Genomic DNA, 25,000 nt, shown 5'->3' on the forward strand with positions numbered 1-25,000 from the left:
AATGAAAGCTTACAGCACCGGGTATTCCAAGGCGGTCTCCCATTCAAGTACTAACCCAGGCCCTCACATGTTTAGCTTCCGAGATCAGACGAGATCAGGCGTGTTCAGGATGTTATGGCCGTAAGAAATGGTAAATGTCACAAACGCAGTATATATAAGTGGTCAAAATCATCATTGCATGTATTTTGATGATGTAAATGTTACCATGTCTCCTGATGAAAATGAAAGGCTTACAGCATCTAGTATTTACAGGCGGTCTCCCATCCAAGTACTAACCAGGCCCGACACTGCTTAACTTCGGAGATCAAATGTGATCAGGCGTTTTCAGGGTGGTATGCCCGTAAGCAACGTTAACTGTCACAAACGCAGTATATATAAGTGGTCAAAATCATCATTGCATGTATTTTGATGATGTAAATGTTACCATGTCTCCTGATGAGAATGAAAAGCTTACAGCACCTGGTATTCCCAGGCGGTCTCCCATCCAAGTACTAACCAGGCCCGACCATGCTTCGCTTCCGAGATCAGACGAGATCGGGCGTGTTCAGGTTGGTATGGCCGTAAGCAATGTCAAATGTCACTAAAGCACTATAAATAAGTGCTCAAAATGATCATTGCATGTATTTTGATGATGTAAATGTTACCATGTCTCCTGATGAAAATGAAAAGCTTACAGCACCTGGTATTCCCAGGCGGTCTCCCATCCAAGTACTAACCGGGACCTACACTGCTTAGCTTCCGAGATCAGACGAGATCAGGCGTGTTCAGGGTGGTATGGCCGTATGCAACGTTAACTGTCACAAACGCAGTATATATAAGTGGTCAAAATCATCATTGCATGTATTTTGATGATGTAAATGTTACCATGTCTCCTGATGAGAATGAAAAGCTTACAGCACCTGGTATTCCCAGGCGGTCTCCCATCCAAGTACTAACCAGGGCCTACACTGTTTAGCTTCCGAGATCAGGCGTGTTCAGGATGTTATGGCCGTAAGCAATGGTGACTGTCACAAACGCAGTATATATAAGTGGTCAAAATCATCATTGCATGTATTTTGATGATGTAAATGTTACCATGTCTCCTGATGAGAATGAAAAGCTTACAGCACCTGGTATTCCCAGGCTGTCTCCCATCCAAGTACTAACCAGGCCCTACACTGCTTAGCTTCCGAGATCAGACGAGATCAGGCGTGTTCAGGGTGGTTATGGCCATAAGCAATGGTAACTGTCACAAACGCAGTATATATAAGTGGTCAAAATCATCATTGCATGTATTTTGATGATGTAAATGTTACCATGTCTCCTGATGAAAATGAAAAGCTTACAGCACCTGGTATTCCCAGGCGGTCTCCCATCCAAGTACTCACCAGGCCCGACCATGCTTAGCTTCCGAGATCAGACGAGATCAGGCGTGTTCAAGTTGGTATGGCCGTAAGCAATGTCAAATGTCACAAACGCAGTATATATAAGAGGTCAAATTCATCATTGCATGTATTTTGTTGATGTAAATGTTACCATGTCTACTGATGAAAATGAAAGGCTTACAGCACCTAGTATTCCCAGGCGGTCTCCCATCCAAGTACTAAATAGGCCCGACCGTGCTTAGCTTCCGAGATCAGACGTGTTCAGGTAGGTATGGCCGTAAGCAATGTCAAATGTCACTAAATCAGTATATATAAGTGCTCAAATCATCATTGCATGTTTTTGATGATGTAAATGTTACCATGTCTCCTGATGAAAATGAAAAGCTTACAGCACCGGGGTATTCCTAGGCGGTCTCCCATCCAAGTACTAACCAGGCCCTACCATGCTTAGCTTCCGAGATCAGACGAGATCAGGCGTGTTCAGTATGTTATGGCCGTAAGCAATGGTGACTGTCACAAACGCAGTATATATAAGTGGTCAAAATGATTATTGCATGTATTTTGATGATGTAAATGTTACCATGTCTCCTGATGAAAATGAAAGGCTTACAGCACCTAGTATTCCCAGGCGGTCTCCCATCCAAGTACTAACCAGGCCCAAAGCTTCCGAGATCAGATGAGATCAGCGTGTTCAGGGTGGTATGGCCGTAAGCAATGGTAACTGTCACAAACGCAGTATATTTAAGTGGTCAAAATGATCATTGCATGTATTTTGATGATGTAAATGTTACCATGTCTCCTGATGAAAATGAAAAGCTTACAGCACCTAGTATTTCCAGGCGGTCTCCCATCCAAGTACTAAGCAGGCCCGACGCTGCATAGCTTCCGAGATCAGACAAGATCAGGCGTGTTCAGGGTGGTATGGCCGTAATCAACTTCAAATGTAACTAAAGCAGTATATATAAGTGGTCAAAATGATCATTGCATGTATTTTGATGATGTAAATGTTACCATGTCTCCTGATGAGAATGAAATGGTTACAGCACCTGGTATTCCCAGGCGGTCTCCAAGCCAAGTACCAACCAGGCCAGACACTGCTTGGCTTCCGAGATCAGATAAGATCGGGCGTGTTCAGGTTAGTATGGCCGTAAGCAATGTCAAATGTCACTAAAGCAGGATATATAAGTGCTCAAAATGATCATTGCATGTATTTTGATGATGTAAATGTTACCATGTCTCCTGATGAAAATAGAAGGCTTACAGCACCTGGTATTCCCAGGCTGTCTCCCATCCAAGTACTAACCGGGCCCGACTCTGCATAGCTTCCGAGATCAGACGAGATCAGGCGTGTTCAGGGTGGTATGGCCGTAAGTAACATTAACTGTCACAAACGCAGTATATATAAGTGATCAAAATCATCATTGCATGTATTTTGATGATGTAAATGTTACCATGTCTCCTGATGAAAAAGAAAAGCTTACAGCAATTGGTATTCCCAGGCGGTCTCCCATCCAAGTACTAACCAGGCCCGACCGTGCTTAGCTTCCGAGATCAGACGAGATCGGGCGTGCTCAGGTTGGTATGGCCGTAAGCAATGTCAAATGTTACTAAAGCATTATATATAAGTGGTCAAAATGATCATTGCATGTATTTTGATGATGTAAATTTTACCATGTCTCCTGATGAAAATGAAAAGCTTACAGCACCTGGTATTCCCAGGCGGTCTCCCATCCAAGTACTAACCAGGCCTACACTGTTTAGCTTCCGAGATCAGACAAGACAGGCGTGTTCAGGATGTTATGGCCGTTAGCAATGGGGACTGTCACAAACGCAGTAATATATAAGTGGTCAAAATCATCATTGCATGTATTTTGATGATGTAAATGTTACCATGTCTCCTGATGAAAATGAAAGGCTTACAGCATCTAGTATTTACAGGCGGTCTCCCATCCAAGTACTAACCAGGCCCGACACTGCTTAATTTCGGAGATCAAATGAGATCAGGCGTTTTCAGGGTGGTATGGCCGTAAGTAACGTTAACTGTCACAAACGCAGTATATATAAGTGGTCAAAATCATCATTGCATGTATTTTGATGATGTAAATGTTACTATGTCTCCTGATGAGAATGAAAAGCTTACAGCACCTGGTATTCCGAGGTGGTCTCCCATCCAAGTACTAACCAGGCCTACACTGCTTAGCTTCCGAGATCAGACGAGATCAGGCGTGTTCAGGGTGGTATGCCGTAAGCAATGGTAACTGTCAAAAACGCAGTATATATAAGTGGTCAAAATCATCATTGCATGTATTTTGATGATGTAAATGTTACCATGTCTCCTGATGAAAATGAAAAGATTACAGCACCTGGTATTCCCAGGCGGTCTCCCATCCAAGTACTAACCAGGCCCGACCGCGCTTAGCTTCCGAGATCAGACAAGATCGGGTGTGTTCAGGTTGGTATGGCCGTAAGCAATGTCAAATGTCACTAAAGCAGTATATATAAGGAATCAAAATGATCATTGCATGTATTTTGATGATGTAAATGTTACCATGTCTCCTGATGAAAATGAAAAGCGTACAGCACCTGATATTCCCAGGTGGTTTCCCATCCAAGTACTAACCAGGCCCTTAGCTTCCGAGAGCAGATGAGATCACGCGTGTTCAGGGTGGTATGACCGTAAGCAATGGTAACTGTCACAAACGCAGTATATATAAGTGATCAAAATGATCATTGCATGTATTTTGATGATGTAAATGTTACCATGTCTCCTGATGAAAATGAAAGGCTTACAGCACCTAGTATGCCCAGGCGGTCTCCCATCGAAGTACTAACCAGGCCCGACCGTGCTTAGCTTCCGAGATCAGATGAGATCGGGCGTGTTCAGATTGGTATGGCCGTAAGCAATGTCAAATGTCACTAAAGCAATATATATATAAGTGGTCAAAATGATCATTGCATGTATTATGATGATGTAAATATTACCATGTCTCCTGATGAGAATGAAAAGCTTACAGCACTGGTATTCCCAGGCGGTCTCCCATCCAAGTACTAACCAGGCCCTACACTGCTTAGCTTCCGAGATCAGACGAGATCAGGCGTGTTCTGGGTGGTATGGCCATAAGCGATGGTGACTGTCACAAACGCAGTATATATAAGTGGTCAAAATCATCATTGCATGTATTTTGATGATGTAAATGTTACCATGTCTCCTGATGAGAATGAAAAGCTTACAGCACCTGGTATTCCCAGGCGGTCTCCCATCCAAGTACTAACCAGGCCCGCCGTTTAATTCCCGAGATCAGACAGATCGGCGTGTTCAGGTTGGAAAGGGCCCGTAAGCAAAGCAAATGTCACTAAAGAAAAAATTAAAGTGGTCAAAATGATCATTCATGATTTTGAGATGTAAATGACCATGTCCCCTGAGAGAATAAAAAGTTTACAGCCCCGGGTTTTCCCCAGGCGGTCCCCCCTTAAAGTACTAACCAGGCCTACACTGCTTATTTTCCGAGATCAGGCGTGTTCAGGGGGGTATGGCCGTAACAACTAACTGTCAAAAACCCATATATATAATGGTCAAATGATCATTGCATGTATATTGATGATGAAAATGTTACCAGTCCCTGATAAAAAAGAAAGGCTTACGCACCTATATTCCAGGCGGTCTCCCATCCAAGTCTAAAAAGGGGCGAACGGCTCCTTTTGGTTTTGGTTTTGTTTTATCATTTTGCATTGTCTGTAAAACTTCTTTTTCCCCACGGGGAATAAGGTAAAAACCTGCCTTATCTTAATTAAGATTAAAGGATTCAGTAATCTAATGCAACTAACTGGGGTTTTTTTTTATTTTCATAGATCACTCTTTTAACATTCTCAAAAAAAAAAGTCCGTTTAAGATAAACACTCAAATTTTTTAAGGTTGACCTTCGGCATTTTTTTAGTTGTTTACAACTATTTAAACGCTGTACCAGTTCGCAGATCAAAACGTGCAAACCCCGGTTAGCCTGTTTCCAAGACAAACAAAAAAACTCAGCAAAAAAAATGACAACCAAAACTACAGCTGGTAAAACTTTCAAATTGTTGCCTAGGTAAAAAAGGTTAAATAAAAATAAAATACTAACATAATACAGACACTTTTCTGACACACTGAAATTGGCCGTTACACTTAATTTACCCCCCGTAGTTAGCTCCCCACCCCACCGAGCAAAACGACCCTTACCCACTGGCCTCGTTTTATTTCGGAGTCAGTTTAAATTGTGGACAACAGAAATTTTGATGCAAAATCAAGCAATGTTAGGAAACACTGCAATTTTTTCTAATGACAAATCCGACAGCACACTCGGCTGCCACCTCAGATTGGGGTTTGCTGATTGCCCGAAAGAAACGCAAAAACAAAACAATTTAAAAATACTTACATCATTGTGTATAAAGCCACAAGTACGCTGTTATGGGTTCCAGCTAGACCTTTTGTACCCAAGGGAAATACAAAAAGAACACCGCACTGATTAAAACACTGACACAAACATATGATTTACAATGGATGAGGTTTAAAAACAAACCTTTAACACGTTAGGGGCTTTTGGTTAATTTTGTGTGTTTTTTCGCGCCGGTACAGACGCACGTGGGGCTCAATGCGGCCCATGGAGTAACGTTACATCCATGTGTTCCGTGCATGCTCACCCACAGCAAAAGAAAAGATGTAAACAGGGGGATGACGTCATGGGAGTCTTCCTTTGATGATTCCTCAATTGTTTTTCCCTTTATGAGATGTCAAGAAATGTTTTCCTTTGATCATGTGCATAGAATCTTTGCCTTTGATTTATTGAAATTTGTTTTTATACAAACCTAGGGGGGTCCGTAGATTTGTTAGACTTTTAAAAGAAACCCAGCGTGTTTAGGATGGTATGGCCCTAAGAGTTAAAAATGCACAAAAGCAGTATATATAAATGGGCAAAATCATCTTTCTGTATTTTGATGATGTAAATGTTACAGCTCCTGATGAAAAGGGAAAAGGGTTCACACCTAGTATGCCCAGGCCGGTCTCCCATCAATACTAACCAGGGCCCACCGTGCTTAGCTTCAAGATCAGAGAGATCGGGCGGTTTAATTGGTAGGCCGTAAGCAAAGTAAATTCACAAAGCAATATATATAAAGTGGTCAAAAAGATCATTGCATTATTTTTATGATGTAAAATTTCCCTGTCTCCTGAGAAATGAAAAGCTTACAGCCCTTTTTTATTCCCCCGGCGGGGGTCCCCCTCCAATACTACCGGGCCCACACTGCTTTTCTTTGAGATCAGACGAAAGGCGTGTTCGGGGGGGTATGGCCTTAACAAGGGGACTGTCACAACCAGATAAATAATGGTCAAAATCATATTGCAGTATTTTGATGATGTAAATTTACCAGTCCCTTATGAAAAAAGAAAAGCTTAAACCTGGTATTCCCAGGGGGTTTCCCCTCCCAAATAAACCCCGGGCCCCAGTGCAAGCTTCCCCAAAATCAGACGGATCACGTGTTCAGGGGGGATGGCCCAATCAAGGTAACTTTCAAAGCAGATATATAAGTGGTCAAAATGTATTGCATTTATTTATATGTAAATGTTACCATGTCTCCTGATGAAAATGAAAGCTTCAGCACTAGTTTTCCCCGCGGCCCCAAACCCAAAACTAAACCAGGCCCGACCGTGCTTTGCCGAGACAGACATATGGCGTGTTCGGTTGGTTGGGCCTAAGCAACGTTAACTTTCACAAACGCAGTATTATAAATGGTCAAAAAATCATTGCATTTTTTTGATAGTAAATGTTACCATGCTCCTGAAAAAATGAAAGGCTTCGCACCCAGTATTCCCAGGCGGTCCCCCCATCCAAATACTAAAAGGCCCCCACCCTGCTTAGTTTTCGGGAAACGACGAGATCTGGGCCCGTTCAGGTTTTGGGTTTGGCCTTAAGCATCTCAAATGTCACAAAGCATATTAAAAGTGGTCAAAATCTCATTGATGTATTTTTTAATGTAAATTTACCATGTCTCCTGATGGAAAAGAAAGGCTTTCAGTACCTAGTATTCCCAGGGGGTCTCCCATCCCAAATACTAAACCAGGCCCCCCCGTGCTTTGCTTCCGAGATCAGAGAGATCGGGCGTTGAGGTTGTATGGGTAAGCAATGGACGTCACAAACGAGTATAATATGTGGTCAAAAAGATCATTGCAGTATTTTTATGATGAAAGTTCCATGTCTCCTGATGAAATGAAAAACTACAGCACCTGGTATTCCCCGGCGGTCTCCCATCCCAAAAAACCCGGCCCACCTGCTTAGCTTCCGAATCAAAGAGACAGGCGTGTTTTCAGGGGGGTATGGGGGTAGCAATGGAACTGTCACAAAGCAGTAAATAAAAAGTGGGCAAAATGATCTTGCATTATATTTATGATGAAAAAGTTACCATGTCTCCCGATGAAAAGGGAAAAGGGTTTCAGCACCTAGTATTCCCAGGCGGTTCCCCTCCAAGTACAAAACCCGGCCGACCGGGGGTTAGCTTCCGAATCAACGAGATCTGGCCTGTTCAGGTTGGTATGGGGCCTAAGCAAAAGTCAAATGTCAATAAAGCAGTATATATAATGATCAAAAACATCCTTGCATGTATTTTGGGTGATGTAAAGTTACCTTTTCTCCTGATGAGAAAGAAAAATTACAGCACCTGGATTCCCGGCGGTTTCCCCTCCAAGTAATAACCAGGCCCGCCTGCTTAACTTCCAATCGAAGACAGGCGTGTTCAGGTTGTATAGCCTAAGCAAGTCAAATGCACTAAAGAAAATATAAGTGGTCAAAATGATCTTGCATGTATTTTGTGATGTAAATGTTACCATGTCTCCTGATAAATGAAAACTTTCACACTTGGTATTCCCAGGCGGTCTCCCATCGAAGTACTAGCCAGGCCCTACACTGCTTAGCTTCCGAGATCAGACGAGATCAGGCGTGTTCTGGGTGGTATGGCCATAAGCAATGGTAACTGTCACAAACGCAGTATATATAAGTGGTCAAAATCATCATTGCATGTATTTTGATGATGTAAATGTTACCATGTCTCCTGATGAAAATGAAAAGCTTACAGCACCTGGTATTCCCAGGCGGTCTCCCATCCAAGTACTAACCAGGCCCTACACTGTTTAGCCTCCGAGATCAGACAAGATCAGGCGTGTTCAGGATGTTATGGCCATAAGCAATGGTGACTGTCACAAACGTAGTATATATAAGTGGTCAAAATCATCATTGCATGTATTTTGATGATGTAAATGTTACCATGTCTCCTGATGAAAATGAAAGGCTTACAGCATCTAGTATTTACAGGCGGTCTCCCATCCAAGTACTAACCAGGCCCTACACTGCATAGCTTCCGAGATCAGACGAGATCGGGCGTGTTCAGGTTGGTATGGCCGTAAGCAATGTCAAATGTCACTAAAGCAGTATATATAAGTGATCAAAATGATCATTGCATGTATTTTGATGATGTAAATGTTACCATGTCTCCTCATGAAAATGAAAAGCTTACAGCACCTGGTATTCCCAGGCGGTCTCCCATCCAAGTACGAACCAGGACCGACGCTGGATAGCTTCCTAGCTCAGACGAGATCAGGCGTGTTCAGGGTGGTATGGCCGTAAGCAACGTTAACTGTCAACAAACGCAGTATATATAAGTGGTCAAAATGATCATTGCATGTATTTTGATGATGTAAATGTTACCATGTCTCCTGATGAAAAAGAAAAGCTTACAGCACCTGGTATTCCCATTCGGTCTCCCATCCAAGTACTAACCAAGCCCGACCGTGCTTAGCTTCCAAGATCAGACAAGATCAGGCGTGTTCAGGATGTTATGGCCGTAAGCAATGGTGACTGTCACAAACGCAGTATAAATAAGTGATCAAAAGGATCATTGCATGTATTTTGATGATGTAAATGTTACCATGTCTCCTGATGAAAATGAAAGGCTTACAGCATCTAGTATTTACAGGCGGTCTCCCATCCAAGTACTAACCAGGCCCGACACTGCTTAACTTCGGAGATCAAATGAGATCAGGCGTTTTCAGGGTGGTATGGCCGTAAGTAACATTAACTGTCACAAACGCAGTATATATAAGTGGTCAAAATGATCATTGCATGTATTTTGATGATGTAAATGTTACCATGTCTCCTGATGAAAATGAAAAGCTGACTGCACCTGGTATACCCAGGCAGTCTCCCATCCAAGTACTAACCAGGCCCGTCCATGCTTAGCTTCCGAGATCAGGATTGTTCAGGTTGGTATGGCCGTAAGCCATGGTAACTGTCACAAACGCAGCATATATAAGTGCTCAAAATCATCATTTCATGTATTTTGATGATGTAAATGTTACCATGTCTCCTGATGAAAATGAAAAGCTTACAGCACCTGGTATTCCCAGGCGGTCTCCCATCCAAGTACTAACCAGGCCCGACACTGCTTGGCTTCCGAGATCAAACGAGATCAGGCGTGTTCAGGGTGGTATGGCCGTAAGCAACGCTAACTGTCACTAAAGCAGTATATATAAGTGGTCAAAATCATCATTGCATGTATTTTTGTTTTTGAGCTGAAGCTTCTACAATGATACAGTCTGCCAGGAAGTAGAGTCAGAATGTAACATGTAGATATGAATTCAGAGAGAAAAACAAGGCGACCCGGTCCAACCAGGGTTTGGGTGTGATTTGTGTTTAAACTGAACACTGCCTGAGATTGGCTTATCGTGAAAGGCCCACTGCACCTTAACCAATCATCATCACCTATGCGGACGTCGCAGCTGTTTCAGCATGTCAATTTCAGCATATCAATTTCAACTTTTGCGTGTCTGAAAATTGCCGGACGGCTCTTGTTGACTTTGACGCCGACTTTCTCGTTGGTTATTGCAGCATTTGGTAACAAATTCAGTCAGATTTTGGCATGAGCAACCAAAATCACCACTACCACTCTTCTACCAACTGTATCAGTATTAGTAATAAATAGTAGTAGATGTAATTATTTTTGTACCTTTAACATATTTACTTTTATATAGTTTCTCTCCTTTGGTTTTGGTTTGTTTTATCATTTTGCATTGTCTGTAAAACCTTCATTTCTCCACGGGGAATAACGTAAAATAGTCCTGCCGGTTAGCCTGTTCCAAGGCAAACAGAAAACTTACAGCAATACAAATGACAACACAACTACAGCCGGTAAAACTGTTCTTAATTGCTTGCCTAGGTAAACAAAGGTTAAATAAAAATAAAATACTAACATACATACAGACACATTCTGACACATTGAAATTGGCCGTTAGCACGTTAACTTAGCCCCGTAGTTAGCTCCCCACTCCACCGTTATGCTAACGACCACGTTATCTCCACTGGCTTCGTTTTATTTTGGCGTCAGTTCAAATTGTGGACAACAGCAAACTGATGCAAAATACAAGCAATGTTACTAAAACACTTGTCAATATTTCTAATGACAAATCTCGACAGCACACGTCGGCTACCACCTCAGACGTTGGGGTTTGCTGTATTGCCTGAAAGAAACGCAAAAACAGAACTAATTTACATAATACTTACATCATTGTGTAGTAAAGCCACAAGTAGCGCTGTTAATAGGTTCCAGCTAGACCACTATGTACCTCAGAGGGAAATACGATAAAGAATCAGCCGCACATAATTAAACTACACGTGACACAAACATATTGATTATACAATGTGGATGAGGCTTAAACAAACCTTTACACACAGTTATGGGAGCATGTTGGTCTAATTTTTGTATATAGTTTTCGCGCACCTACAGACGCACATGCGACTACATGCGCTCACATGGAGTAACGTTACATCCGTACGTAGTTCCCGGCATGCTCACGCACATACAAAAGAAACGATGGATGAAACAGGGCGATGACGTCATGGGATGTCTTCCTTTGATGATGTCCTCAATTGTTTTCCTTTGATGATGATGTCATGAAATGTTTTCCTTTGATCATGATGGCATAGAATCTTTGCCTTCATTACATCATCAAAATACATGCAATGATGATTTTGACGACTTATATATACTGCTTTAGTGACATTTGACATTGCTTACGGCCATACCAACCTGAACACGCCCGATCTCGTCTGATCTCAAGTACTTACATCATTGCATGTATTTTGATGATGTAAATGTTACCATGTCTCCTGATGAGAATGAAAAGCTTACAGCACCTGGTATTCCCAGGCGGTTTCCCATCCAAGTACTAACCAGGCCCTTAGCTTCCGAGAGCAGATGAGATCACGCGTGTTCAGGGTGGTATGACCGTAAGCAATGGTAACTGTCACAAACGCAGTATATATAAGTGATCAAAATGATCATTGCATGTAATTTGATGATGTAAATGTTACCATGTCTCCTGATGAAAATGAAAAGCTTACAGCACCTGGTATTCCCAGGCGGTCTCCCATCCAAGTACTAACCAGGCCCGACCGTGCTTAGCTTCCGAGATCAGACGAGATCGGGAGTGTTCAGGTTGGTATGGCCGTAAGCAATGTCAAATGTCACTAAAGCACTATATATAAGTGGTCAAAATCATCATTGCATGTATTTTGATGATGTAAATGTTACCAAGTCTCCTGATGAGAATGAAAAGCTTACAGCACCTGGTATTCCCAGGCGGTCTCCCATCCAAGTACTAACCAGGCCCGACGCTGCATAGCTTCCGAGATCAGGCATGTTCAGGGTGGTATGGCCGTAAGCAACATTAACTGTCACAAACGCAGTATATATAAGTGGTCAAAATCATCATTGCATGTATTTTGATGATGTAAATGTTACCATGCCTCCTGATGAAAATGAAAAGCTTACAGCAACTGGTATTCCCAGGTGGTTTCCCATCCAAGTACTAACCAGGCCCGACCGTGCTTAGCTTCCGAGATCGGGCGTGTTCAGGTTGGTATCGCCGTAAGCAATGCCAAACATCACGAAAGCAGCATATACAAGTGGTCAAAATGATCATTTCATGTATTTTGATGATGTAAATGTTACCATGTCTCCTGATGAAAATGAATAGCTTACAGCACCTGGTATTCCCAGGCGGTCTCCCATCCAAGTACTAACCAGGCCCGACACTGCTTGGCTTCCGAGATCAAACGAGATCAGGCGTGTTCAGGGTGGTATGGCCGTAAGCAACGTTAACTTTCACAAACGCAGTATATATAAGTGGTCAAAATCATCATTGCATGTATTTTTGTTTTTGAGCTGAAGCTTCTACAATGATACAGTCTGCCAGGAAGTAGAGTCAGAATGTAACAGGTAGATATTAATCAGAGAGAAAAACAAGGCGACCCGGTCCAACCAGGGTTTGGGTGTGATTTGTGTTTAAACTGAACACTGCCTGAGATTGGCTTATCGTGAAAGGCCTACTGCACCTTAGCCAATCATCATCACCTAGGCGGACGTCGCAGCTGTTTCAGCATGTCAATTTCAGCATATCAATTTCAACTTTTGCGTGTCTGAAAATTGCCGGACGGCTCTTGTTGACTTTGACGCCGACTTTCCTGTTGGTTTTTGCAGCATTTGGTAACAAATTCAAAGCCGCCCTCTCTGAGGAAAGATTGCACTTTCAGGCAATTTCCCAGAGTGCTCCCTACTGAGATATTCAGCTCTTTTGCTGTTTTGTTGGTTGCCATTGATGCTTGTTATTCGGGAAATGTTTTGTAAAACTTTGGACGAAAATCAATGAACCATGCTCTATTCACCTTTCAATCTTGAGTGTCACATAGTGAGATCTATAACACTGCCGTCCGATGGTACTATTGATATGATAATATATGTCGTGAGATTTTGGCATGAGCAACCAAAATCACCACTACCACTCTTCTACCAACTGTATCAGTATTAGTAATAAATAGTAGTAGATGTAATTATTTTTGTACCTTTAACATATTTACTTTTATATAGTTTCTCTCCTTTGGTTTTGGTTTGTTTATCATTTTGCATTGTCTGTAAAACCTTCATTTCTCCACGGGGAATAACGTAAAATAGTCCTGCCGGTTAGCTGTTCCAAGGCAAACAGAAAACTTACAGCAATACAAATGACAACACAACTACAGCCGGTAAAACTGTTCTTAATTGCTTGCCTAGGTAAACAAAGGTTAAATAAAAATACAATAATAACATACATACAGACACATTCGGACACATTGAAATTGGCCGTTAGCACGTTAACTTAGCCCCGTAGTTAGCTCCCCACTCCCACCGTATGCTACTACCACGTTATCTCCTCTGGCCTTCGTTTTATTTTGCGTCAGTTTTCAAAATTGTGGACAACAGCAAACATGATGCAAAATACAAGCAATGTTACTAAAACACTTGTCAATATTTCTAATGACAAATCTCGACAGCACCACTCGGCTACAACCTCAGACTTGGGAGTTTGCTGTACATGCCGAAAGAAACGCAAAAACAGAACTAATATACATAATAAATACTTACATCATTGTAGGTAGTATAGCCACAGAAGCGCTGTTAAATAGGTTCCACTAGACCACTATGTACCTCAGATGGAAAAACGATAAAGAATCAGCCGCACAAAATTAAACACAACGTGACACAAACATATTGAAATTATACAATGTGGATGAGGCTTAAACAAACCTTTACACACAAGGTATGGAGCATTGTTGGGTCTAATTTTGTATATAGTTTTCGCGCACCTACAGACGCACATGCGACTACATGCGCTCACAGTGGAGTAACGTTCATCCGTACGAAGTTCCCCGGCATGCTCACAGAACACCCACATACAAAATAAAACGATGGATACACACGGCGAATGACGGTCATGGGTGTCTTTCCTTTGATGAATGTCCTCAATTGGTTCCTTTGATGATGATGTCATGAAATGTTTTCCTTTGAACATGATGGCATAGAATCTTTGCCTTCATTACATCATCAAAAAACATGCAATGAATGAAAATTGACGACATATATCTACTGCTTTAGACATTTTGCATTGCTGATACGGCCACTAACCAACCTGAACACCCCGAAATCATCGTCTGAATCTACAAGTACATACAAATCATGCATGTATTTTGATGATGTAAAAGGTACCAGTCTCCCTGATGAGAATGAAAAGCTTACAGCACCTGGATTCCCAGGCGTTGTTCCCATCCAAGTACTAACCAGGCGCCCTTAGCTTCCGAGAGCAATGAATCTCACAGCGTGTTCAGGGTGGTATCGACCGTAAGCAATGGATAACTGTCACAAACGCAGTATATATAAGTATCAAAAATGATCATTGCATGTAATTTGATGATGTCAATGTTTACCATGTCCTCCTGATGAGAATGAGAAGCTAAAAGCACCTGGTATTCCCAGGACGGTCTCTCCCATCCAAGTACAATCAGGCCGACCGTGCTTCGCTTCCGAGATCAGACGAGATCGGGCGTGTTCAGTGTTGTTAAGGCCGTAAGCCAACGTTAACGGTACAAACTCAGTTAAAAAAAAAATATATACAGTGGTCAAATCATCATTGTATGTATTTTGATGATGTAAAATGTTACCATGTCTCCTATGAGAATGAAAAGCTTACAGCACCTGGTTATTTCCCAGGCGGTCTCCCATCCAAGTACTAACCAGGCCCGTCCATTCTTAGCTTCCCGAGAATCAACGAGATTCGGGTAGTTCAGGTTGGTATGGCAGTAACGCATCGTCAAATGTCACTAAAGCAGTATATATAAGTGAATCAACATGATCATTGCATGTATTTTAGATGATGCAATGTTCCCATTCTCCTGATGAGAATGAAAAGCTACAGCACCCATTAAGTCCCAGGCCGTCTCCCCATCAAAATGTACTACACCAGGGCCCCGAGCATGCTTAGCTCCCGAGATCAGACGAGATCAGCGTGTTCAGGGTGGTAATGGCTGTATGCAACTTTAACTGTCACAAACGCAGTAGTATTATAAGTGGTCAAATTCAATCATTGCATGTATTTTGGTGATGTAAATGTTTACCATTTCTACTGATGAAAATGAAAGGCTTACAGCACCAGTATTCCCTTCGGTCTCCCCATCCAAGTACTAACCAGCCCGACCGTGCATCAAGCTTCCGAGATCAGACGTGTTCAGGTAGGTATGGCCGTAAGCAATGTCAAATGTCACTAAATCAGTATATATAAGTGCTCAAAATCATCATTGCATGTTTTTGATGATGTAAATGTTACCATGTTTCCTGATGAGAATGAAAAGCTTACAGCACCTGGTATTCCCAGGCGGTCTCCCATCCAAGTACTAACCAGGCCCGACCGTGCTTAGCTTACAAGATCAAACGAGATCGGGCGCGTTCAGGTTGGTATGGCCGTAAGCAATGTCAAATGTCACTAAAGCAGTATATATAAGTGATCAAAATGATCATTGCATGTATTTTGATGATGTAAATGTTACCATGTCTCCTGATGAGAATGAAAAGCTTACAGCACCAGGTATTCCCAGGCGGTCTCCCATCCAAGTACTAACCAGGCCCTACACTGTTTAGCTTCGGAGATCAGACAAGATCAGGCGTGTTCAGGATGTTATGGCCGTAAGCAATGGTGACTGTCACAAACGCAGTATAAATAAGTGATCAAAAGGATCATTGCATGTATTTTGATGATGTAAATGTTACCATGTTTCCTGATGAGAATGAAAAGCTTACAGCACCTGGTATTCCCAGGCGGTCTCCCATCCAAGTACTAACCAGGCCCGACCGTGCTTAGCTTCCGAGATCAGACGAGATCAGGCGCGTTCAGGTTGGTATGGCCGTAAGCAATGTCAAATGTCACTAAAGCAGTATATATAAGTGATCAAAATGATCATTGCATGTATTTTGATGATGTAAATGTTACCATGTCTCCTGATGAGAATGAAAAGCTTACAGCACCTGGTATTCCCAGGCGGTCTCCCATCCAAGTACTAACCAGGCCCTACACTGTTTAGCTTCGGAGATCAGACAAGATCAGGCGTGTTCAGGGTGGTATGGTCGTAAGCAATGGTACCTGTCACAAACGCAGTATATATAAGTGGTCAAAATCATCATTGCATGTATTTAGATGATTTAAATATTACCATGTCATGCCAATCATCATCACTTATGCGGACGTCGCAGCTGTTTCAGCATGTCAATTTCAGCATATCAATTTCAACTTTTGCCTGTCTGAAAATTGCCGGACGGCTCTTGTTGACTTTGACGCCGACTTTTTCGTTGGTTTTTGCAGCATTTGGTAACAAATTCAATGCCGCCCTCTCTGAGGAAAGATTGCACTTTCAGGCATTTTCCCAGAGTGCTCCCTACTGAGATATTCAGCTCTTTTGCTGTTTGTTGGTTGCCATTGATGCTTGTTATTCGGGAAATGTTTTGTAAAACTTTGGACGAAAATCAATGAACCATGCTCTATTCAAGTGTGTTCCTTGTCTTGCTTGCAGTCAATTTGTAACTGTGAGAAGCACTAAAGAATGTACAGATCCACAGAGGCTTGTATAAAACAAACTTTCAGTAAGATCAAAGGCAAAGATTCTATGCCATCATGGCCAAAGGAAAAGATTTGATGAAAGGACAGAATTCTATGACATCATGAAGGAAAACATTCTATGGCACATTCTATGTAAATTTTGTGAGGAGTGCGATAGGAAGAGAGAGTGTGGGAAAGATTTTCCAAATTTCTTCTGTTTTCTGTGATAATTTTCTTTTCTCTCACTCTGGTTGTGTTTTCATTTAGGTTCCTCGATCAAAGTTTTCATTAACACCTTTCAATCTTGAGTGTCACATAGTGAGATCTATAACACTGCCGTCCGATGGTACTATTGATATGATAATATATGTCGTCAGATTTTGGCATGAGCAACCAAAATCACCACTACCACTCTTCTACCAACTGTATCAGTATTAGTAATAAATAGTAGTAAATGTAATTATTTTTGTACCTTTAACATATTTACTTTTATATAGTTTCTCTCCTTTGGTTTTGGTTTGTTTTATCATTTTGCATTGTCTGTAAAACCTTCATTTCTCCACGGGGAATAACGTAAAATAGTCCTGCCGGTTAGCCTGTTCCAAGGCAAACAGAAAACTTACAGCAATACAAATGACAACACAACTACAGCCGGTAAAACTGTTCTTAATTGCTTGCCTAGGTAAACAAAGGTTAAATAAAAAATAAAATACTAACATACATACAGACACATTCTGACACATTGAAATTGGCCGTTAGCACGTTAACTTAGCCCCGTAGTTAGCTCCCCACTCCACCGTATGCTAACGACCACGTTATCTCCACTGGCTTCGTTTTATTTTGGCGTCAGTTCAAATTGTGGACAACAGCAAACTGATGCAAAATACAAGCAATGTTACTAAAACACTTGTCAATATTTCTAATGACAAATCTCGACAGCACACGTCGGCTACCACCTCAGACGTTGGGGTTTGCTGTATTGCCCGAAAGAAACGCAAAAACAGAACTAATTTACATAATACTTACATCATTGTGTAGTAAAGCCACAAGTAGCGCTGTTAATAGGTTCCAGCTAGACCACTATGTACCTCAGAGGGAAATACGATAAAGAATCAGCCGCACATAATTAAACTACACGTGACACAAACATATTGATTATACAATGTGGATGAGGCTTAAACAAACCTTTACACACAGTTATGGGAGCATGTTGGTCTAATTTTTGTATATTGTTTTCGCGCACCTACAGACGCACATGCGACTACATGCGCTCACATGGAGTAACGTTACATCCGTACGAAGTTCCCGGCATGCTCACGCACATACAAAAGAAACGATGGATGAAACAGGGCGATGACGTCATGGGATGTCTTCCTTTGATGATGTCCTCAATTGTTTTCCTTTGATGATGATGTCATGAAATGTTTTCCTTTGATCATGATGGCATAGAATCTTTGCCTTCATTACATCATCAAAATACATGCAATGATGATTTTGACGACTTATATATACTGCTTTAGTGACATTTGACATTGCTTACGGCCATACCAACCTGAACACGCCCGATCTCGTCTGATCTCAAGTACTAACATCATTGCATGTATTTTGATGATGTAAATGTTACCATGTCTCCTGATGAGAATGAAAAGCTTACAGCACCTGGTTTTCCCAGGCGGTCTCCCATCCAAGTACTAACCAGGCCCGACCATGCTTAGCTTCCGAGATCAGACGAGATCTTGCGTGTTCAGTGTGGTATGGCCGTAAGCAAGGGTAACTGTCACAAACGCAGTATATATAAGTGGTCAAAATCATCATTGCATGTATTTTGATGATGTAAATGTGACCATGTCTCCTGATGAAAATGAAAGGCTTACAGCACCTAGTATTCCCAGGCGGTCTCCTATCCAAGTCTAACCAGGCCCGACCGTGCTTAGCTTCCGAGATCAGACAAGATCGGGCGTGTTCAGGTTAGTATGGCCGTTAGCAATGTCAAATGTCACTAAAGCAGTATATATAAGTGATCAAAATGATCATTGCATGTATTTTGATGATGTAAATGTTACCATGTCTCCTGATGAAAATGAAAGGCTTACAGCACCTAGTATTTCAGGCGGTCTCCCATCCAAGTACTAACCAGGCCCGACACTGCTTAGCTTCCGAGATCAGACAAGATCAGGCGTGTTTCAGGTGTGTATGGCCGTAAGAACATGTAACTGTCACAAAGCAGTATATATAAGTGTCAAAATCATCATTGCATGTATTTTGATGATGTAAATGTTACCATGTCTCCTGATGAAATGAAAAGCTTACAGCACCTGGTATTCCCAGGCGGTCTCCCATCCAAGTACAACCAGGCCCTACACTGATTAGCTTCCGAGATCAGACGAGATCAGGCGTGTTCAGGTGGTTATGGCCGTAAGACAATGTAACTGTCACAAACGCAGTATATATAAGTGGTCAAAATCATCATTGCATGTATTTTGATGATGTAAATGTTACCATGTCTCCTGATGAAAATGAAAGCTTACAGCACCTGGTATTCCATGCGGTCTCCCATCCAAGTACTAACCAGGCCCACCTGCATAGCTTCCGAGATCAGACAGATCGGGCGTGTTCAGGTTGGTATGGCCGTAAGCAATGTCAAATGTCACTAAAGCATATATATAAGTGTCAAAATGATCATTGCATGTATTTTGATGATGTAAATGTTACCATGTCTCCTGATGAGAATGAAAAGCTTACAGCACCTGGTATTCCCAGGCGGTTCTCCCATCCAAGTACTAACCAGGCCACCTGTTAGCTTCCGAGATCAGACAGATCAGGCGTGTTCAGGTGGTATGGCCGTAAGCAATGGTAACTGTCACAAACGCAGTATATATAAGTGATCAAAAGATCATTGCATGTATTTTGATGATGTAAATGTTACCATGTCTCCTGATGAAATGAAAGGCTTACAGCACTAGTATTTCCAGGCGGTCTCCCATCCAAGTACTAACCAGGCCGACACTGCTTAACTTCGAGATCAAATGAGATCAGGCGGTTTTCAGGGTGTATGGCCGTAACAGGTATACTGTCACAAACGCAGTATATATAAGTGGTCAAAATCATCATTGCATGTATTTTGATGATGTAAATGTTACCATGTCTCCTGATGAGAATGAAAAGCTTACAGCACCTGGTATTCCCAGGCGGTCTCCCATCCAAGAACTAACCAGGCCGTTAGCTTCCGAGATCAGACGAGATCAGGCGTGTTCAGGGTGGTATGGCCGTAAGCAATGGTAACTGTCACAAACGCAGTATATATAAGTGGTCAAAATCATCATTGCATGTATTTTGATGATGTAAATGTGACCATGTCTCCTGATGAAAATGAAAGGCTTACAGCACCTAGTATTCCCAGGCGGTCTCCTATCCAAGTCCTAACCAGGACCGACCGTGCTTAGCTTCCGAGATCAGACAAGATCGGGCGTGTTCAGGTTAGTATGGCCGTAAGCAATGTCAAATGTCACTAAAGCAGTATATATAAGTGATCAAAATGATCATTGCATGTATTTTGATGATGTAAATGTTACCATGTCTCCTGATGAGAATGAAAAGCTTACAGCACCTGGTATTCCCAGGCGGTCTCCCATCCAAGTACTAACCAGGCCCGACACCGCTTAACTTCGGAGATCAAATGAGATCAGGCGTTTTCAGGGTGGTATGGCCGTAAGTAACATTAACTGTCACAAACGCAGTATATATAAGTGGTCAAAATCATCATTGCATGTATTTTGATGATATAAATGTTACCATGTCTCCTGATGAGAATGAAAAGCTTACAGCACCTGGTATTCCCAGGCGGTCTCCCATCCAAGTACTAACCAGGCCCTACACTGTTTAGCTTCCGAGATCAGACAAGATCAGGCGTGTTCAGGATGTTATGGCCGTAAGAAATGGTGACTGTCACAAACGTAGTATATATAAGTGGTCAAAATCATCATTGCATGTATTTTGATGATGTAAATGTTACCATGTCTCCTGATGAAAATGAAAGGCTTACAGCATCTAGTATTTACAGGCGGTCTCCCATCCAAGTACTAACCAGGCCCTACACTGCATAGCTTCCGAGATCAACGAGATCGGGCTGTTCAGTTGGTATGGCCGTAAGCAATGTCAAATGTCACTAAAGCAGTATATATAAGTGATCAAAATGATCATTGCATGTATTTTGTGACGTAAATGTTACCATGTCTCCTGATGAGAATGAAAAGCTAACGCACCTGGTATTCCCAGGCGGTTTCCCATCCAAGTACTATCCAGGCCCTTAGCTTCCGAGAGCAGATGAGATCACGCGTGTTCAGGGTGGTATGACCGTAAGCAATGGTAACTGTCACAAACGCAGTATATATAAGTGATCAAAATCATCATTGAATGTAATTTGATGATGTAAATGTTACCATGTTTCCTGATGAGAATGAAAAGCTTACAGCACCTGGTATTCCCAGGCGGTCTCCCATCCAAGTACTAACCAGGCCCGACCGTGCTTAGCTTCCGAGATCAGACGAGATCAGGCGTATTCAGGTAGGTATGGCCGTAAGCAATGTAAAATGTCACTAAATCAGTATATATAAGTGCTCAAAATCATCATTGCATGTATTTTGATGATGTAAATGTTACCATGTCTCCTGATGAAAATGAAAAGCTTACAGCACCGGGTATTCCTAGGCGTCTCCCATCCAAGTACTAACCAGGCCCTACCATGCTTTGCTTACGAGATCAGACGAGATCGGGAATGTTGAGGTTTGGTATGGCCGTAAGCAACGTCAAATTTCACTAAAGCAGTATATATAAGTGGTCAAAATGATCATTGCATGTATTTTGATGATGTAAATGTTACCATGTCTCTTGATGAGAATGAAAAGCTTACAGCACCTGGTATTCCCTTGCGGTCTCCCATCCAAGTACTAACCAGGCCCTACACTGCTTAGCTTCCGAGATCAGACGAGATCAGGCGTGTTCTGGGTGGTATGGCCATAAGCAATGGTGACTGTCACAAACGCAATATATATAAGTGGTCAAAATCATCATTGCATGTATTTTGATGATGTAAATGTCACCATGTCTCCTGATGAAAATGAAAGGCTTACAGCACCTAGTATTCCCAGGCGGTCTCCCATCCAAGTACTAACCAAGCCCAAAGCTTCGGAGATCAGATGAGATCAGGCGTGTTCAGGGTGGTATGGCCGTAAGCAATGGTAACTGTCACAAACGCAGTTTATATAAGTGGTCAAAATGATCATTGCATGTATTTTGATGATGTAAATGTTACCATGTCTCCTGATGAAAATGAAAGGCTTACAGCACCTAGTATTCCCAGGCGGTCTCCGATCCAAGTACTAACCAGGCCCGACCGTGCTAAGCTTCCGAGATCAGACGAGATCGGGCGTGTTCAGGTTGGTATGGCCGTAAGCAATGTCAAATGTCACTAAAGCAGTATATATAAGTGCTCAAAAATGTTCATTGCATGTATTTTGATGATGTAAATGTACCATGTCTCCTGATAAAAATGAAAAGCTTACAGCACTTGGTATTCCCAGGCGGTCTCCCATCCAAGTACTAACCACGCCCTTAGCTTCCGAGATCAGACGAGATCGGGCTTGTTCAGGTTGGTATGGCCGTATGCAACGTCAAATGTCACTAAAGCAGTATATATAAAGTGATCAAAATCATCATTGCAGTATTTTGATGACGTAAATGTACCATGTCTCCTGATGAGAATGAAAAGCTTACAGCGCCTGGTATTCCCAGGCGGTCTCCATCCAAGTACTAACCAGGCCCTACAATGCTTAGCTTCCGGAGATCAGACGAGATCAGGCTGGTATGGCCGTATAGCAATGGTGACTGTCACAAACGCAGTATATAAAGTGGTCAAAATCATCATTGCATGTATTTGATGATGTAAATGTTACCATGTCTCCTGATAAGAATGAAAGGCTTACAGCACGTAGTATTCCCTGGCGGTCTCCCATCCAAGTACTAACCAACCCGACACTGCTTAACTTCCGAGACCAAACGAGATCAGGCGTGTTCAGTGTGGTATGGCCGTGAGCAACGTTAACTGTCACAAACACAGTATATATAAGTGGTCAAAATCATCATTGCATGTATTTTGATGATGTAAATGTTACCATGTCTCCTGATGAAAATGAAAGGCTTACAGCACCTAATATTCCCAGGCGGTCTCCCAATCAAGTACTAACCAGGCCCGACCGTGCTTAGCTTCCGAGATCAGACGAGATCAGGCGTATTCAGGTAGGTATGGCCGTAAGCAATGTAAAATGTCACTAAATCAGTATATATAAGTGCTCAAAATCATCATTGCATGTATTTTGATGATGTAAATGTTACCATGTCTCCTGATGAAAATGAAAAGCTTACAGCACCGGGTATTCCTAGGCGGTCTCCCATCCAAGTACTAACCAGGCCCTACCATGCTTTGCTTCCGAGATCAGACGAGATCGGGAATGTTGAGGTTGGTATGGCCGTAAGCAATGGTAACTGTCACAAACGCAGTATATATAAGTGGTCAAAATCATCATTGCATGTATTTTGATGATGTAAATGTTACCATGTCTCCTGATGAAAATGAAAGGCTTACAGCACCTAATATTCCCAGGCGGTCTCCCAATCAAGTACTAACCAGGCCCGACCGTGCTTAGCTTCCGAGATCAAACGAGATCAGGCGTGTTCAGGGTGGTATGGCCGTAAGCCATGGTAACTGTCACAAACGCAGTATATATAAGTGGTCAAAATCATCATTGCATGTATTTTGATGATGTAAATGTTACCATGTCTCCTGATGAAAACGAAAGGCTTACAGCACCTAGTATTCCCAGGCGGTCTCCCATCCAAGTACTAACCAGGCCCTTAGCTTCCGAGATCAGATGAGATCAGGCGTGTTCAGGTGGTATGGCCGTAAGCAATGGTAACTGTCACAAACGCAGTATATATAAGTGGTCAAAATCATCATTGCATGTATTTTGATGATGTAAATGTTACATGTCTCCTGATGAAAATGAAAGCTTAAAGCACCTGGTATTCACAAGGCGGTCTCAAATCCAAGTACTACCAGGCCCTACACTGCTTAGCTTCCGAGATCAGACAGAGATCAGGCGTGTTCAGGTTAGTATGGCCGTAAGCAATGGCAACTGTCACAAACGCAGTATATATAAGTGGTCAAAATCAATCATTGCATGTATTTTGATGATGTAAATGTTACCCATGTCTCCTGATGAAAATGAAAAGCGTACAGCACCTGGTATTCCCAGGCGGTCTCCCATCCAAGTATTAACCAGGCCGACACTGCTTAACTTCGGAGATCAAATGAGATCAGGCGTGTTCAGTGTGGTATGGCCGTAAGCAACGTTAACTCTCACAAACGCAGTATATATAAGTGGTCAAATTCATCATTGCATGTATTTTGATGATGTAAATGTTCCCATGTCTCCTGATGAGAATGAAAAGCTTACAGCACCTGGTATTCCCAGGCGGTCTCCCATCTAAGTACTAAACAGGCCCGACCATGCTTCGCTTCCGAGATCAGACGAGATCGGGCTTGTTCAGGTTGGTATGGCCGTAAGCAATGTCAAATGTCACTAAAGCACTATATATATAGTGGTCAAATTATCATTGCATGTATTTTGATGATGTAAATGTTACCATGTCTCCTGATGAAAATCAAAAGCTTACAGCACCTGGTATTCCCAGGCGGTCTCCCATCCAAGTACTAACCAGGCCCTACACTGCTTAGCTTCCGAGATCAGACGAGATCAGGCGTGTTCACGGTGGTATGGCCGTATGCAACGTTAACTGTCACATACGCAGTATATATAAGTGGTCAAAATCATCATTGCATGTATTTTGATGAGGTAAATGTTACCATGTCTCCTGATGAAAATGAAAAGCTTACAGCACCTGGTATTCCCAGGCGGTCTCCCATCCAAGTACTAAACAGGCCCTACACTGCTTAGCTTCCGAGATCAGACGAGATCAGGCGTGTTCAGGTGGTATGGCCGTATGCAACGTTAACTGTCACAAACGCAGTATATATAAGTGGTCAAAATCATCATTGCATGTATTTTGATGATGTAAATGTTACCATGTCTCCTTATGAAAAAGA

General features: G+C 42.2%; 21 non-coding genes and 39 pseudogenes across 21 annotated transcripts; all 60 read right to left on the bottom strand.

The window, feature by feature from the left end:
• Positions 1 to 6: 6 nt before the first annotated feature.
• Positions 7 to 126, bottom strand: LOC125002306 (annotated as a pseudogene).
• A 101-nt stretch (positions 127 to 227) lies between these two features.
• On the bottom strand, positions 228 to 346 carry LOC125001878 (annotated as a pseudogene).
• A 101-nt stretch (positions 347 to 447) lies between these two features.
• On the bottom strand, positions 448 to 566 carry LOC125001868. Its single transcript, XR_007111729.1, has one exon. It is a non-coding gene; the product is annotated as a 5S ribosomal RNA (ribosomal RNA).
• Positions 567 to 667: 101 nt separating this feature from the next.
• Positions 668 to 786, bottom strand: LOC125003063. Its single transcript, XR_007111932.1, has one exon. It is a non-coding gene; the product is annotated as a 5S ribosomal RNA (ribosomal RNA).
• Positions 787 to 887: 101 nt separating this feature from the next.
• LOC125002593 lies at positions 888 to 996 on the bottom strand (annotated as a pseudogene).
• Positions 997 to 1,097: 101 nt separating this feature from the next.
• Positions 1,098 to 1,217, bottom strand: LOC125001575 (annotated as a pseudogene).
• A 101-nt stretch (positions 1,218 to 1,318) lies between these two features.
• LOC125002748 lies at positions 1,319 to 1,437 on the bottom strand. The gene has a single exon (XR_007111821.1). It is a non-coding gene; the product is annotated as a 5S ribosomal RNA (ribosomal RNA).
• Positions 1,438 to 1,538: 101 nt separating this feature from the next.
• LOC125002418 lies at positions 1,539 to 1,647 on the bottom strand (annotated as a pseudogene).
• Positions 1,648 to 1,746: 99 nt separating this feature from the next.
• On the bottom strand, positions 1,747 to 1,866 carry LOC125001890 (annotated as a pseudogene).
• A 101-nt stretch (positions 1,867 to 1,967) lies between these two features.
• On the bottom strand, positions 1,968 to 2,077 carry LOC125002860 (annotated as a pseudogene).
• A 101-nt stretch (positions 2,078 to 2,178) lies between these two features.
• On the bottom strand, positions 2,179 to 2,297 carry LOC125002192 (annotated as a pseudogene).
• A 101-nt stretch (positions 2,298 to 2,398) lies between these two features.
• Positions 2,399 to 2,517, bottom strand: LOC125002481 (annotated as a pseudogene).
• A 101-nt stretch (positions 2,518 to 2,618) lies between these two features.
• On the bottom strand, positions 2,619 to 2,737 carry LOC125001538 (annotated as a pseudogene).
• Positions 2,738 to 2,838: 101 nt separating this feature from the next.
• On the bottom strand, positions 2,839 to 2,957 carry LOC125001513 (annotated as a pseudogene).
• Positions 2,958 to 3,058: 101 nt separating this feature from the next.
• LOC125002688 lies at positions 3,059 to 3,175 on the bottom strand (annotated as a pseudogene).
• Positions 3,176 to 3,277: 102 nt separating this feature from the next.
• Positions 3,278 to 3,396, bottom strand: LOC125002017 (annotated as a pseudogene).
• Positions 3,397 to 3,497: 101 nt separating this feature from the next.
• LOC125001914 lies at positions 3,498 to 3,614 on the bottom strand (annotated as a pseudogene).
• A 101-nt stretch (positions 3,615 to 3,715) lies between these two features.
• On the bottom strand, positions 3,716 to 3,834 carry LOC125003071. Its single transcript, XR_007111939.1, has one exon. It is a non-coding gene; the product is annotated as a 5S ribosomal RNA (ribosomal RNA).
• Positions 3,835 to 4,147: 313 nt separating this feature from the next.
• On the bottom strand, positions 4,148 to 4,266 carry LOC125003263. The gene has a single exon (XR_007112124.1). It is a non-coding gene; the product is annotated as a 5S ribosomal RNA (ribosomal RNA).
• Positions 4,267 to 4,369: 103 nt separating this feature from the next.
• Positions 4,370 to 4,487, bottom strand: LOC125001461 (annotated as a pseudogene).
• A 3,747-nt stretch (positions 4,488 to 8,234) lies between these two features.
• On the bottom strand, positions 8,235 to 8,352 carry LOC125002398 (annotated as a pseudogene).
• Positions 8,353 to 8,453: 101 nt separating this feature from the next.
• Positions 8,454 to 8,572, bottom strand: LOC125001851 (annotated as a pseudogene).
• A 101-nt stretch (positions 8,573 to 8,673) lies between these two features.
• LOC125001973 lies at positions 8,674 to 8,792 on the bottom strand (annotated as a pseudogene).
• Positions 8,793 to 8,893: 101 nt separating this feature from the next.
• Positions 8,894 to 9,012, bottom strand: LOC125002247 (annotated as a pseudogene).
• Positions 9,013 to 9,114: 102 nt separating this feature from the next.
• LOC125002009 lies at positions 9,115 to 9,233 on the bottom strand (annotated as a pseudogene).
• A 101-nt stretch (positions 9,234 to 9,334) lies between these two features.
• On the bottom strand, positions 9,335 to 9,453 carry LOC125001676 (annotated as a pseudogene).
• A 311-nt stretch (positions 9,454 to 9,764) lies between these two features.
• Positions 9,765 to 9,883, bottom strand: LOC125001893. The gene has a single exon (XR_007111731.1). It is a non-coding gene; the product is annotated as a 5S ribosomal RNA (ribosomal RNA).
• A 1,680-nt stretch (positions 9,884 to 11,563) lies between these two features.
• LOC125002972 lies at positions 11,564 to 11,674 on the bottom strand (annotated as a pseudogene).
• Positions 11,675 to 11,775: 101 nt separating this feature from the next.
• On the bottom strand, positions 11,776 to 11,894 carry LOC125003276. The gene has a single exon (XR_007112136.1). It is a non-coding gene; the product is annotated as a 5S ribosomal RNA (ribosomal RNA).
• Positions 11,895 to 11,995: 101 nt separating this feature from the next.
• LOC125002215 lies at positions 11,996 to 12,104 on the bottom strand (annotated as a pseudogene).
• Positions 12,105 to 12,205: 101 nt separating this feature from the next.
• LOC125002431 lies at positions 12,206 to 12,314 on the bottom strand (annotated as a pseudogene).
• Positions 12,315 to 12,415: 101 nt separating this feature from the next.
• On the bottom strand, positions 12,416 to 12,534 carry LOC125001904. The gene has a single exon (XR_007111732.1). It is a non-coding gene; the product is annotated as a 5S ribosomal RNA (ribosomal RNA).
• Positions 12,535 to 15,599: 3,065 nt separating this feature from the next.
• Positions 15,600 to 15,718, bottom strand: LOC125003260. Its single transcript, XR_007112121.1, has one exon. It is a non-coding gene; the product is annotated as a 5S ribosomal RNA (ribosomal RNA).
• A 101-nt stretch (positions 15,719 to 15,819) lies between these two features.
• On the bottom strand, positions 15,820 to 15,938 carry LOC125001609 (annotated as a pseudogene).
• A 101-nt stretch (positions 15,939 to 16,039) lies between these two features.
• On the bottom strand, positions 16,040 to 16,158 carry LOC125001670. The gene has a single exon (XR_007111710.1). It is a non-coding gene; the product is annotated as a 5S ribosomal RNA (ribosomal RNA).
• Positions 16,159 to 16,259: 101 nt separating this feature from the next.
• LOC125003321 lies at positions 16,260 to 16,378 on the bottom strand. Its single transcript, XR_007112179.1, has one exon. It is a non-coding gene; the product is annotated as a 5S ribosomal RNA (ribosomal RNA).
• A 2,108-nt stretch (positions 16,379 to 18,486) lies between these two features.
• On the bottom strand, positions 18,487 to 18,605 carry LOC125003296. Its single transcript, XR_007112155.1, has one exon. It is a non-coding gene; the product is annotated as a 5S ribosomal RNA (ribosomal RNA).
• Positions 18,606 to 18,706: 101 nt separating this feature from the next.
• On the bottom strand, positions 18,707 to 18,824 carry LOC125002474 (annotated as a pseudogene).
• A 101-nt stretch (positions 18,825 to 18,925) lies between these two features.
• LOC125002839 lies at positions 18,926 to 19,044 on the bottom strand (annotated as a pseudogene).
• Positions 19,045 to 19,142: 98 nt separating this feature from the next.
• On the bottom strand, positions 19,143 to 19,260 carry LOC125002038 (annotated as a pseudogene).
• A 100-nt stretch (positions 19,261 to 19,360) lies between these two features.
• LOC125002330 lies at positions 19,361 to 19,475 on the bottom strand (annotated as a pseudogene).
• A 527-nt stretch (positions 19,476 to 20,002) lies between these two features.
• Positions 20,003 to 20,113, bottom strand: LOC125002960 (annotated as a pseudogene).
• A 101-nt stretch (positions 20,114 to 20,214) lies between these two features.
• Positions 20,215 to 20,333, bottom strand: LOC125002324 (annotated as a pseudogene).
• A 101-nt stretch (positions 20,334 to 20,434) lies between these two features.
• Positions 20,435 to 20,553, bottom strand: LOC125001834. The gene has a single exon (XR_007111726.1). It is a non-coding gene; the product is annotated as a 5S ribosomal RNA (ribosomal RNA).
• A 101-nt stretch (positions 20,554 to 20,654) lies between these two features.
• LOC125001634 lies at positions 20,655 to 20,773 on the bottom strand (annotated as a pseudogene).
• A 528-nt stretch (positions 20,774 to 21,301) lies between these two features.
• On the bottom strand, positions 21,302 to 21,420 carry LOC125002329. Its single transcript, XR_007111772.1, has one exon. It is a non-coding gene; the product is annotated as a 5S ribosomal RNA (ribosomal RNA).
• A 101-nt stretch (positions 21,421 to 21,521) lies between these two features.
• On the bottom strand, positions 21,522 to 21,640 carry LOC125002723 (annotated as a pseudogene).
• A 101-nt stretch (positions 21,641 to 21,741) lies between these two features.
• Positions 21,742 to 21,860, bottom strand: LOC125003104. Its single transcript, XR_007111971.1, has one exon. It is a non-coding gene; the product is annotated as a 5S ribosomal RNA (ribosomal RNA).
• A 101-nt stretch (positions 21,861 to 21,961) lies between these two features.
• On the bottom strand, positions 21,962 to 22,072 carry LOC125002838 (annotated as a pseudogene).
• A 101-nt stretch (positions 22,073 to 22,173) lies between these two features.
• On the bottom strand, positions 22,174 to 22,292 carry LOC125001651 (annotated as a pseudogene).
• A 101-nt stretch (positions 22,293 to 22,393) lies between these two features.
• On the bottom strand, positions 22,394 to 22,504 carry LOC125002901 (annotated as a pseudogene).
• A 309-nt stretch (positions 22,505 to 22,813) lies between these two features.
• Positions 22,814 to 22,931, bottom strand: LOC125002001 (annotated as a pseudogene).
• A 101-nt stretch (positions 22,932 to 23,032) lies between these two features.
• LOC125001354 lies at positions 23,033 to 23,151 on the bottom strand. Its single transcript, XR_007111613.1, has one exon. It is a non-coding gene; the product is annotated as a 5S ribosomal RNA (ribosomal RNA).
• Positions 23,152 to 23,252: 101 nt separating this feature from the next.
• LOC125001429 lies at positions 23,253 to 23,371 on the bottom strand. Its single transcript, XR_007111685.1, has one exon. It is a non-coding gene; the product is annotated as a 5S ribosomal RNA (ribosomal RNA).
• A 101-nt stretch (positions 23,372 to 23,472) lies between these two features.
• LOC125003123 lies at positions 23,473 to 23,591 on the bottom strand. The gene has a single exon (XR_007111990.1). It is a non-coding gene; the product is annotated as a 5S ribosomal RNA (ribosomal RNA).
• A 101-nt stretch (positions 23,592 to 23,692) lies between these two features.
• Positions 23,693 to 23,802, bottom strand: LOC125002410 (annotated as a pseudogene).
• Positions 23,803 to 24,124: 322 nt separating this feature from the next.
• Positions 24,125 to 24,242, bottom strand: LOC125001462 (annotated as a pseudogene).
• A 101-nt stretch (positions 24,243 to 24,343) lies between these two features.
• On the bottom strand, positions 24,344 to 24,462 carry LOC125001302. Its single transcript, XR_007111563.1, has one exon. It is a non-coding gene; the product is annotated as a 5S ribosomal RNA (ribosomal RNA).
• Positions 24,463 to 24,563: 101 nt separating this feature from the next.
• On the bottom strand, positions 24,564 to 24,682 carry LOC125003048. The gene has a single exon (XR_007111917.1). It is a non-coding gene; the product is annotated as a 5S ribosomal RNA (ribosomal RNA).
• Positions 24,683 to 24,783: 101 nt separating this feature from the next.
• LOC125001364 lies at positions 24,784 to 24,901 on the bottom strand. The gene has a single exon (XR_007111622.1). It is a non-coding gene; the product is annotated as a 5S ribosomal RNA (ribosomal RNA).
• Positions 24,902 to 25,000: the final 99 nt, after the last annotated feature.

Source organism: Mugil cephalus, chromosome 23, assembly GCF_022458985.1.
Source record: "Mugil cephalus isolate CIBA_MC_2020 chromosome 23, CIBA_Mcephalus_1.1, whole genome shotgun sequence".
Lineage (NCBI taxonomy): Eukaryota > Metazoa > Chordata > Actinopteri > Mugiliformes > Mugilidae > Mugil > Mugil cephalus.